Source organism: Poeciliopsis prolifica, unplaced genomic scaffold (assembly GCF_027474105.1).
Source record: "Poeciliopsis prolifica strain line A6 unplaced genomic scaffold, Auburn_PproV2 SCAFFOLD006, whole genome shotgun sequence".
In the NCBI taxonomy this organism is placed as follows: domain Eukaryota; kingdom Metazoa; phylum Chordata; class Actinopteri; order Cyprinodontiformes; family Poeciliidae; genus Poeciliopsis; species Poeciliopsis prolifica.
In genome coordinates, this window is record NW_026562381.1 from 14,403,193 (window position 1) to 14,415,790 (window position 12,598).

Sequence of the window (12,598 nt, forward strand, 5' to 3'; positions counted from 1 at the left end):
ACTTTTCAGCAAGATAAAGGAGCTTGTTCTAAGTCAACAAGTCATTAAAACTGATGAAAAAGTATTTGCTCTATTGGCAGATTATTTCACTTAAAACATGGAAAAAATGTCTTGTTATTAAGTGAAATAATATCCCAATAGAACAAGTACTTTTTCATCAATATTACAAAATTATTGACTTAGAAAAAGTCATGTTTGCTGAAAAGTCATTTGTAAGTTAGCTTTGTCTTATTTCAAGTGTACTAAGATGTTTGCACTCGAAGGTAAGATTGTGTTTTTGCAGTGTAATTAGTTACTACCCAACACTGCAGGCTCTCACTAAATCAAGCCAAAGCAGAGACAGAAACCAGGCCAACATGAAGGCTCAGAATCATCCTCCTCCATCTTAGCAGTACAAGGTTAGCCTGCAGCTCTCATCTCTTTTGAAAAAGGAAAAAATAGAGCAGAAGAAGCAGAAACCTGCCCGATTCTTTTTAAAGACGATGAGAACACGGAAGAGGCTTGTAAATATTCTCTTTGATCCAGCCAGCCTGGTGCAGGTTGACGGAGATCCAAGAAGGCATTAGACGACAAAGGGATCTGAGTGAGGACAAGCCACATGCACGCTGCGCTGAGAGGAGGCCAGCTGATCGCACCATCTGGCCTTCCTCAACAGGCGTGTGCTCCTTGAAAAGACACTCAACTGATCTGCAAGAGAGAGACTTTGCCGCATGGCGTCAGCTGCTGCTCGGATGTAATTACATGGTGCAGAGAAGGATTCAAGGTTGAATTCAAGCTGCGACAGAGCACTTGTGTTTTTATACATTGTGGTAATCAAATTTCTCACGACAGATTTAAATCTTTGGTGGCGAATTAGGGCCATAGAAAAAGAGAAGGAGTTGTAAATTTACACCAAAAACACACACATCTTAAGAAAAAGGTCAGAAATTTTCTAGAAAAAAAACATGGAAATGTCTGAGTTTGGGAAGTTAAAAATTTACTGTTTAAAAACCTCAGAAATTTTCAAGAAAAAAACAACTTGGAAATTTCTGGGTTTGAAAGATTGAAAATGTTCCACCTTTTTACTACAAAGCATTTGATATTAGCTGAGAAATGTCAGATTTGGATCTTTTAGACTGCAGTTAAAAAGTCAGAAATAGGCAAGAAAAAAATAATCTTATTGTTCAGAGCAGATTATTCTGCTGTGAACAAGATGTACACATGAGAAAGCAGAAAAGAACTAACAAGATTAGAAAATACTGAAATACAGATGAAATTAAAAGTCCAAACATCTACAGATTATGACACTTTGAACTGTAAAGAAAAATTTATCAAGTTAGTTTTTACAATTCTCAAATTCCTGAAATGAGCTCAAAATGGGAGGGAAGAATCTGTTCTGGTTTAACATGTAGGGAAATAAATAATAGATCTGATATGATCACAAAAAGATGCTTAAAGTATTCAGAAAAATCTTCAATCATATGAATCCCATTCAGCCCCTTCCAGCTGATCTCAATTCATTTAAAAAAATGTAAATACAGGAAGTTTTGCTTTTTATTTTTCATGAAACAAAGTTGAAATAATTGTCTTTAGTTGTTTGTTCTGGATTTATTCGTCGGATATTGAGATAAATCTTAAGTCCCTTGGTTTTCCCTTTAACGATGTATACATAAATTATCTTTAAAGAAACATTCTCCAATTACAGCCAAACATCCCTTACAACACTTGTTGGCGTAGTCGGTGCAGCTGACATCTTGTAAGTTGTTGAAGCGTGAAGATGGAATTACTTATTTTTAATAACCCTAAATCCCCCAGCCTTCCTTGGCATTGTTTCTCCTTTTCACAGCCACATAGTGTTTGAAGTAGTGGAGGTTTTTGTTTTTTTATGCATCAAGTGAATCTTCCAAGCGTGGGCGTTAGCTGGAGGCGGAGTAATCCTCCCTGGTTTCTGATTCCAAACAGACCCAACATGAAAGGAGAGCTCAATTACGCAGCCTTATTCCAGATCAACTGGACGCCACCACCAATAAATGTCGAAATTCTGACTCAGGAAACGCGCAGACGACTTCTTTGTTTCTAAGAAACTGGAGAACGGCAAAAATAATCAAAAAAACTGTTGATATGTCATTCTGACAGACTGAGTGCAGCGTGTCTGAGTCTGTGCGTTGCTTCATTACGGCCCTGCATGGCGGCAGCTGGTTGGTCGGATGCTACATGAGCTGGACCTGCCTGGGACACACAGATAACACTTTGACACACACCGAGATAAAACGTGACTCAAAAACCAAAACACAAATATGCATCTGTTGCTCTTCAGATAATGAATAATCTATCTCACTGTATCAGTCTGAAACCAAATAAATCCAATACAGATAATACTTTTCATTTCAGCTGGATAAATCATCAAATTTTTTTACTTTAATGTGTTTTTGTGGTTTTTACTTTTATTTGCTTTGTTCAAAATTAGGACAGAATTTGGACAAAGTTTATTAAATAAACAACGCACAAAAAATCAGTTTCTGATAAATTACAAAACCGACCATATGTACCTGAACCCCAGAGGGTTGAGAACAATACCAATTTCCTAAATAAAGAATTAAATTAGTATATTTTGTCCAGCTTGACCAAGAAAATAAAGTTAGTTAGTAAAACTGGTTCTGAAATTGCTTGGTTTGGATCACAAACAAAAGTTTAACCCCCAAAAAGATATCCTTGAAGAGTCAATTCTTCAATTATGTTAAATAATCACAATGTCTTGGTTAGATTATTCAGAAATGATGAAAAAGTTTATTTATAAAAATACACAGGGTGCTTTAAAAAATGAACTAGTTTAGATAAGAGGAGCCTTCAGGTATTAATGGATCAAGTCCATATATCTGCCCCAGAAGAGACTGAATATTTCTGAAATTAATCCATCCTCTCACCTTTATGGTCACATTTTGTCATATCACTGAGTATAAAATTACCATTTTAAATTTAAAATGTTATCAGGCTGATTCTGCAGTGACAGCTCATTCATTCTGGGCTGCCACCTTTTAGCTAAACATAGAGCAAATCTCTGGCCTGAATTACTCCTGTGACAGGTGATGGAGGCGTTTTCTGTGCCACTCAGTCAACGAGAATCCCACTGAGAGAGCATCCTTTTATATCACACAATAGCTGTGCTCCACTTGATGTGCACCCTTCTTTCAGCAGTGAACTAAAATGCATAGACGCTGCTGCTGGAAATGATCTCTGCAACTGAATTTGAGCCTGAAACTTCTTCGTTCTGGTCAGAAAGTTAATTTTCATACATAATTTTATTTGTAATTTTATTGTGGTTCCTCACTTATTGCTGTAAAAGCAGGTTTGTACTGATATAGTTGATTAAAATTAAGATATATTTTTAAAATTATTATTATAGTCAGACTCAATCTGGTGACTAATTTACTCACTTTCTTGTTTGGTTTGGTTTGTCATTAAAGAAACCTGCTGCAAAGTGACACTTTCATTTATCTTGTCAATGCCCCTTAAAGACAAACCTTTACAGTTGTTAAAATGTAAATCATTTCAAAGAGTTCAATAATAGTGAGAAATAAAATTTGATTAATAAAAATTGTTTTAATAAGAAAGCCAAGCCAAGTTTGTAAAAGAAATTTCAGCAACTAAGAAAATGCTTTTTACATCAGAAAAACATCAAAAAGTTATTAATTATGAAACAATAAAATTGTAAACATTACATTTTATTCAGAGACACCTGAAGACATCGTGATGTAGAGCTGTGTATCATCTGTATAACCAGTATTATTACTTTATGTAGACTGAGACACTGAGTGCATCTAGATATTAAACAATAGGGATCCTATGATTGAGACTTGACATGTGACATGCAATGTACATTAAAACAAAGCCATTTGGGTAAAAATGTTTAGTAAAAACCACATCAGGCGACATTAACAACCATCTCTGATCACAAGAGAAACAAACTCCAGTCGGTAGCTGCGTTTCCATCGCAAATGAGCGCAAAATGACGAGGATGGTGAAATACTTAAAAACTTCTGTATGCAAATACCTTTTTATTTTGATTTATCTGAACCAGAATAAAACTACCATCAATTCTTGGTAAATTTGTATGTTAATGCTGCAAAATATTCGACATCTGTGCTGAAAGATGTATTTTACGAGGCAATGCTTCACCTCAATGTGTGAGTCTATAGCACACATAATTATCATGGAAGCAGAGTTTACCACAGGCAGGGATGGCCATGACATCAAAGGCTTTGTATGCATGCATGCAGAGCTGCTCCATCTTATGCAAATCACCAGGCAGGGGTTTTACATTTCCAAGACAAGACGCACACACATGCAAAAAAATCAAAGAATCCCAAGGAGTGGACGGATGCAAGTGGAATCACTGATTTTGTTTCAAGTAAGCTGCTGTGTTATTGCAATCTGAATAAAGAAGATGTGGAGCAAAGACGTAAAAATAAATATACATATAAGCAATGCAGATGAAGTGAGGAGTGACCTAGTTTATTTAAAGTCTAGGTAGCAGCTTTGATCAAAGATTGACAATCAAAGTCTGTGTTTCCAGGCTGCGCTTGGTACTTCAGGGAGGTGATGCAACCATAAGGACTCACTGAGTCGACTGTGGATGCTGTCAACTTCTGAAGAAACGACCATGAAATCAGCGCTGTGCACGGCTTTTTGTTCTTTGCTCACCATGAAGAACATTTCCATTTTCTGCTGCATGAAACAAAACTGATTCTGATATTTGGGATTTTCTGGCAGCTTATTTAGACAGCTTACAAGAGGAATAAAAGTTTTGTTTGTTTCTTTCATAACATTTCTTTCCTGTGTAGTCTCTCTATAAGTCAGAGATTCAAAAATGCTGAAATTCAGCTTTTTGATAATTCAAAAGATGACACGGCAGCGAGGAACATGATGAGGTGAAAGCACAGCAGAGCAGAGCCTTAGAAAATAATACTTAAAAAATGAAATGCGGAGTAATTACCTCCCTGGCGTTTGTTTTTTAGGCTGTGCTGTAAATTAGTTTTGTTGGTTCACTGCTCATGGGAAAGTCCCATGAAGTAATTTAATTGAACTGCTGCTGGCTAATAACCAAGAAATAGTTTCTTTCTATGGTGCATCATCTTCTGATAGCTTTTTCTGTGTCTATTTTACACCAGAGTAACATTTAAGGATTTTAAAGACTATATAACAACTGCTACCAGGAAGAAATGACCTATTTGGTGTGATAATCTATTTATTAGATGCATCAACTGCAAATCAGACAATGGCATGTTTGCAATTTTATGTCTTTAGTACAGAAGCTAAGAGTAGACAAACTTTGTTTTGCCATGATAAACTTTTCATTATGAGAAGACCACCGGGAAAAAAAATATGCAAAAAGTGGAAAATTAGCTCATTATCTCAAGAAATCCATTGGGAAATTAACTCGTTATTTTGAGAAAACAGGAAATTAAGATGCTATTTAGAAAGAAAACATTTTGTTTTTGAGTCTGTATCTGGAGTAAACAGCCATTTTCTTCAGAAACCATCATGAAATTATCTTGTTATGTGAAAAAATCCACAAAACTTATCTGGAGAAAACATAAAATTAGGTCATTTTGTCAAGAAAACCATCAGATATTGAGAAATCCATTGGGAATAATTATATGCAGAAAACAGAAAACTAAGTATTTATCTTGAGAGAACTGTTATGAAATTAATTCATTAACTTTATAAAATGTGAATTTAAGGCATTAACTTGAGTAAACTATCTGGAAAAAGCTTGTGCTGAAAACATCCACTCTTGGCTTCTATAATTTAGTCATCTAGATACGGTGAAGATAACTTGCTAACGTTCAAATCAAGTATTAACTTGATTATTATTTCCAGCTATGCTAATCTACTAGGATTTTCACACAACCTTCTCAGAGCAGAAGGACACAGTGTACCATTCGTGTTAACTAGCAGAGAAAACTGAAGCTACAATTTAAACAGGCTCAGCAAAACTGAACAGCAACAGATGGGAAACATGTTGCCATGTTTGATGAAGCATCCTCTAATCGTCACGGCCTCCCTGAGTTTAGCTGCTGATTGTGTCTGTCTCATTACGACCACAGCTAACCCAGCCAGATTGCTGGGTTCTATTTTCAGGAATAATCAATGATCTTGCTTCAAAGTGCAGGCTTCTTGTGTGGGAAATGCTACAATGTTGAGGTTAGCATTTAGAAATTTGACCAGGATCCCACCCATGTTTGTCCAGTCAGCCAATCAGAGAGAATAAATCCAGCTGATGGAAAGCTTTGTCTGCTCCTCTGTTGTCATGGCTGCAGGCGTTTTGCTTCTGAGAGGTTTCACTCTGACATTTTGACATCCTGCAGAAACAGCAATATTTCTTTCTTTTTATCCAGTCAGCAATGTGCAGCTCTTTATGCCAAATGCACGGATTTTATTAGTTATATGTGTATCTTATTATTCTGCCACAATTATGGAGAAAAAAACACTAAATGTGGTTTTACAATAGCTGGAAAAGTTGTGGGAGAACAATTACTTAATTTTGCCTTTTTGAAAATCTTTTTCAGTGAAGAAAATTCTATGGAATTGCATTTTTATAGAGTGCTTTAACTTTTTTTTACAAACATTTTAAAATATATTTATGTTTATGTTTGTAATATAGCAAAATGCAATTATAATCACTTGTGAATAAGTTTCTTCATGCAATCAGTCATTAGAAATCATGCTGTGCCTCACCCTCCGACCACTTCCTGTAGCCTTCTTTGTGGTTTCTGCCAGTAGTAACATCTGGTTGTCGATCATGTGACTTGAATGATGCAAAAAAGTGCTTCCTTTGCAGCTGAAAGCATTTTAATGAAAAATGTTTGTTGTTTTTTTTTTATTGCTGTGTTTTCATTAAACTAATTTATTATTGTAGTTCAAATTTGTGCATTTCTATGGCATTTAAATATATATTTTTTTTTTATTAGAAATGTTTTGGCTTCTTTGCTCCATTCCACATTGAGTCAAAGTTAGTTCCTAATATCTAGCAGTCAAACACAAGTCAACATTTACACTCATTTAAAAATGACTGCAAACAGATTTGCCATTATACAACTTTGAAAAGCAGAAGTTGAGGCTTCTCCACAACCAAAAAGAATACAACAAGTGGCATGATCCTAAAGAAGAACTAAAGAAGAGCTACTTGCTTCCCTAGTTTATCAGCATTCAGTCTTTCAGCTCTTGGTAAGAAATTAATTTTTTTCTCAGTTTTATCAAAAACATGACTCAGTTTACCAGAAAATCTAAAGTACATTGATTAGGATGCTTCTTGATAAATGGAGAATGACTATTTTAATTAGAGTTGTGGCTTTTATCATGGTTGGCTTTTCCATGATGTCAGGAATTCATCAATGCATTTAAACTGGTTTACTGTCAAAATGTCTTTGAATATATTGTAGAAAAGAACATTTAAACAAATGCAACAAGTGGGAGATTTTTTCTAGTAAATAACATTTTATAACACCAGAAAGTATGTTTAAAGTTTAAAGATTAGGAAAAGTTTTAGTTATAGTAGCTTCAGAAACTACTGTTATTATAGTTTTTCTTCTTCAAATTGCAGACAATTTTCTTCTGAGAATTGTAAATATTACATTTTCTTTTCTTTGGAAAAAGCAGCTGTCACAACAAGTGGCATAAAAACTGAAGGTTTCAATGAAACATCAACATTTTGCATGATTGATCATTTTTCTGTTGTGTTTGCTGAATCATACAAACACAGATAATCAAATTTTTCATGCAACGTAAACTTATTCCAGTAATTTCTTAAAAACTGGAGATTTACATCTGTATATTATGGATATTAAAATAACTTGAGTTGTTTGTTTGATCCTAACATATAGATTGGTGTTTATTCACTAAAATATGTAATTCCCTCCTCAATTTGAGAAAAAAAAGATGTTGACTTGAAGCTGTTAAGGGGAATCAAGTGATAAATGCTGTCATTTTCTGCCATTTTGAGACTGTAATTTAGGCTCTGAGTCACTGCTGCTTCTGTTTTCTGGAGAATTCAGCTCAGTCTCCCAACTTATGTCTGTTATGTGGTACAGCTAAAAACTGCTCATCAAAATGGCAGCAAAGATGAACGTTTGTTGGTCCAGGGTGCAAATCTAATTGGACTAAAGCAGAGATGAAGTGGGTCAGGTGAGGTCAAACAGTCAACCACAACTCAATGTTGGTACTCACACATGAAAATGGCTGCAAACCTGTGCATTTATACAACCGTACAACTTTGAAAAGCAGAAGTGGAGCCTCCTGAACAACCAAAAAGAATGGTTTCTGGATAGTATGTCCGCCATGGTACAGAACATGTAGCAGTAAAATCAGCCGACCAAACAACCTGGAGTGCCGATTGGTTACTGTGCCCATCAGTTGTGGCAGTCGGGACATTTTTGAATCTAGAAAATCAGCTCTTTTTCTAGAATAAGTTAAAAATCATCAACTTACTCCCAAAAAAACAGCTGAGTGTTTTCTTAAAGGCTTGGGCTGTTTTTAGAAACAGTTGGGAAAAAACCGGAAGTAAAAGAAAAATGTGCGAAATGTGAATTTAATTAATATGTCCGTTAATGGTACTTTAGAGGGAATTTGAGGTACCAATTCCTCAAAAGGTGTTGCCAAAAAGAGATTAAGTTTAATTTTTATAAAGTTTCCAGTGTTAGTGTTTTGAATAACAGAAAAGGAGGAAGTTCAAATTGTCTCTTGTGTCTATCAGGATGGGCAAGAATCCCCTACTCCAACATCTTTCTCCCCGGTTTCTCATCATACGGACAGACTAAGATTTAAAAAGGTGCGTCCAACGAAGCCAATAGTAGTCCAGATATTGAACCAATAGTAGTATGTAACAACTGTGATATAGCAACAAAGCCTCAGAGGCTTCATTAGATTCGTTGAGAGACTGACTGCTACTGGAGAACACTGAGTATTTTAGAATGGATGCAAATTTAATTTATGAAGGAAAGTTTGAGCAGTAGCAGAGGTCAAAGAGTGAAATCTCCTGGACTCCTGGGATGATGCATGAGCAGCAGAGACTTTGAGTGAAAATCCTGCTGTGTTGGTCAATGTCTCCTGCGTTCGGCGCCGTTAGAGGTTGGTTTGCTCATGTTCTGTCGACATCAGCCTCAGGGAAAATACTAATGTTTACACAGATTCACACAGCTTTGCTCCTGTGAACAACTCTGTGCTACTGATAATTGGTTCAAAGGCAAACAAAGCTATTCTTTCCTTCATAATATGTGTGTAATACATGTTTTTCATTGGGACTGAGGTCAACAGGATGTGGTCTGCCCCTCTAACTCTTATTACTTCCAGGTCAATGTTTTTCACCATCTGTAGTCTCTTAAGGATCAAAGCCAGTCGATTTTATATCTCTGCACGACAAGGTTATTATAGTTAACAAAAACAAACAAAATAACAAAATAGTTTCATTAGCTGAAATAAATCAAATGTATTTAAAATGTATACTGTCATCATACAAGTAATATTCTTCCTTTTTGTGTTTATTAATCTATTTATTAGCCTTTCAAACTGATGTAAAATTTATTTTCTTTTCCCCACACAAGCAGTTTACGTCTGCTGTCGGCAAATTACGACACTGCATAATCCGCCTGACTTATGCAGATTCATGGGGACAGAAAAAAATGGGAGAAAACACTATAATCAGTAAAACTACTACAAACTAGAACCAAGCAATATTTAACCAATAAAATATAGCCAACACATTGTAAAAACTAACTGTAATGAAAAACTCAAACCCGTCATAACCCTGCTGCACACAGCTGATTCTTCTGTTTGCATTTTTATAAGAATATTCTCAAAGTTTGAGAGGAAAAGTCTCATTTCTTAAGTTAAACTAATCTGATGAGTCACAGCATTACGTGGGAGTCTTTGTATGTTTTTTGTATGCAGCTGCATAACGTCAAGCTCGAGCTTCGTGAGCTAAACTGCAAATACAAGAAAAATGGTAATAAAACAGAAAAGCATGAATAAAGAAACCCTCAATAACAAACCTCTCCCACACACCTTCAGTGTCGTAGCCCTCTAAGGCTTTATTTTAGCTGACAGCCTAATAACTACAATGATCTAGTTTTCAAAATGACATATTTAACAAATGAAGATAAAAATGTCACATTCATAACAGATTGGGACTTATTTCTAAAGTTGTAATTTTATGACTTTATTCTCACAATTTATTTATCATTTTTATTTTCTTAGTGTGTCCCTAATACTTTTTGCAAGTTTCTACTAACAATATGATCAATTATCTTTTATTATGAGCTCTACGTGTTTGAGGTAGACACGCCATCACCCTAATCTTTAACTTCCCCCATAGATTTAATTGAAATTATATATATTTCACTTGAAAAAGCATTAAAAGATGTTTACATTATTCCAAAATCATGCTTGTAGGTTTAATTGTAAGATTTGTACTTCAAATGTGTTTTAAATCTGAAATTTTGGGGAAATTTGCATTCCTAGGCTGATATTAAACATTGTAAACAGAATAATCATCACATTCTACTTCTAGTCCTTTATGTGACCAAAGGTCTGTATCATTACTGTAGAAAATCTAATTTCCCTTTTAACTACTATTGGTTATCAAATCTTCACTAATATGATTCAATGGATTGTCAAGGGGAAACAAAGATCAAACAATAAAACTGAAACATGCACATAAATTTATGCAAAAATACATAAGACAATGCAATGAAAACATGCAATGCAGCCAAACTATGTGATAAATACACATGCAGAGGTGCACAGCAGTAGAATTTAGATTTAAGTTTTATTATCTCCACTCAAACCCGTCAAAGTCTATTATAAGTAGCAGGTTATTGGAAGGGAAGTAGACGATAAACCCAACGCTGAGACTCAGCAGGGGAAACATTTCAACTAGATTTTATGACCCAAAATTAAATGCAAAATGTCAAAATTACTCAAAAACTTACTTGCACACGTTATAAACTCCAACATTTGCTTTCATTGACTTTCCAATGTTTGAAATAACAATGGAAAGTCACTCAGTGTTGCTATTGTTACAATCACATACAAAATTCAAACCGTATATTTTTTAAATGACTAAAAGAAAAAAACTTCTTTTTGTTCTTCGAGCCTCCAGAAGAGCTTTCTCTGTATAAGAAAAGAAAGTATTTTTATTGCCACATTTTTGTCATGAGCTATTGACCTTTATTTCCCCGCTGCTTTCTCTGACCTGCAATACAGAGGAGTAATAACCTGAAGCAACGGTATCAGCAAACCCATGAAGGGTGTGGATTGGAAGTAAATGAAAAGAAATAAATAAGAAGAAACGCATCAATAAAAGTCAGGAGGTTTACACCTCTACCGCTCTGCAATGCTTTTCAGCTCTTCCTATAATTCAAAGGCCCCATTTGGAGGTAGAATATATTCTCAAAGGCTTAGACTCATTTACACGTAAATGTTTTTTTTTTTGTTTTTTTTGTTTTTTAACTCTCTATGCAAATATAATCCAGAGTCCAATCCTTCATCAGCTGGTCATGAACTTGTGAAATACAATCATATAGGAAAAATAAAAATGCATCTATGTATAAATAAATACAATATGTAACAATGAAAAAAAAAAAATGAGTTATGTTCATGGCATAAAAAGACAGGACTGTCTTTTACAAAAAAAGTAATTTTGTAAAATAAATTTACAGTTATTAATACTTGCAAAAGTATTAATAAATCTTTCTTCCACATCAATGTGAATCAGCTCACATGACAAATATTATTTATTAAAGGTTTATATGTGAGCAACATGTTATTACTGCCAGGGCCACAAAGATGGCTTTTTATTCGTCAATACCCTGAACTGGTTTGAAATCACGCCGTTACATCATCCGAGCACCATTATTTCAGCATCACATGTTGATGAACAGCAGCGGATCTGATTCCTGTTGCCCCTGCTGTGTAATAACTACGCCATGTGGCAAAACACCAGCAACAAACACCAAAAACGCCAGCCCCTCTATCTGCACGGCCGACTTGGTTAATGAGCCGACAATGTGATTTTCCCTCTTCTCATTTTACACATCTGAACACGCCGCCCACAGAAGACGACTGAAATAGCTGCAATCTAATGGTCCTGAGAAAACAAACATCTCGCCGCTTCCCGTCGTTTCCTGAGAATAATTCCTCTACGAGCGACGATTGATAAAAACTGCAAAGGAGCAGTCTCTGATTTTAAATAATGTCTGTCTTTTCATGAGAAGGATCACTGGGACATTTGTAAAAATAAAAAGTGAAATATTTAAAACCTTAATAACACTTTTAAAGAAGACAAAAACAGCTTGATATTCTCCAAAGTGTAGTAAACCAGTTCTTACGACTAAGAACTTCCACAATTTATGGTAGGGTAGGTACAGTATACAAAACACGTTCATTACATTTTTTGCCCAAAATTATTCTTAGAACATGAGACTTTTGAGACTTTTCTGCTCAGTTCTGCCCATTTCAAGCTGCTTTAGGGCCTCGTGTCGCCATGCTCAACACTCACACGTAAAAATAACTGCAGACAATTATACAATCATACGTCTCTGAAAAGCAGAAGTGGAGCGTCCTG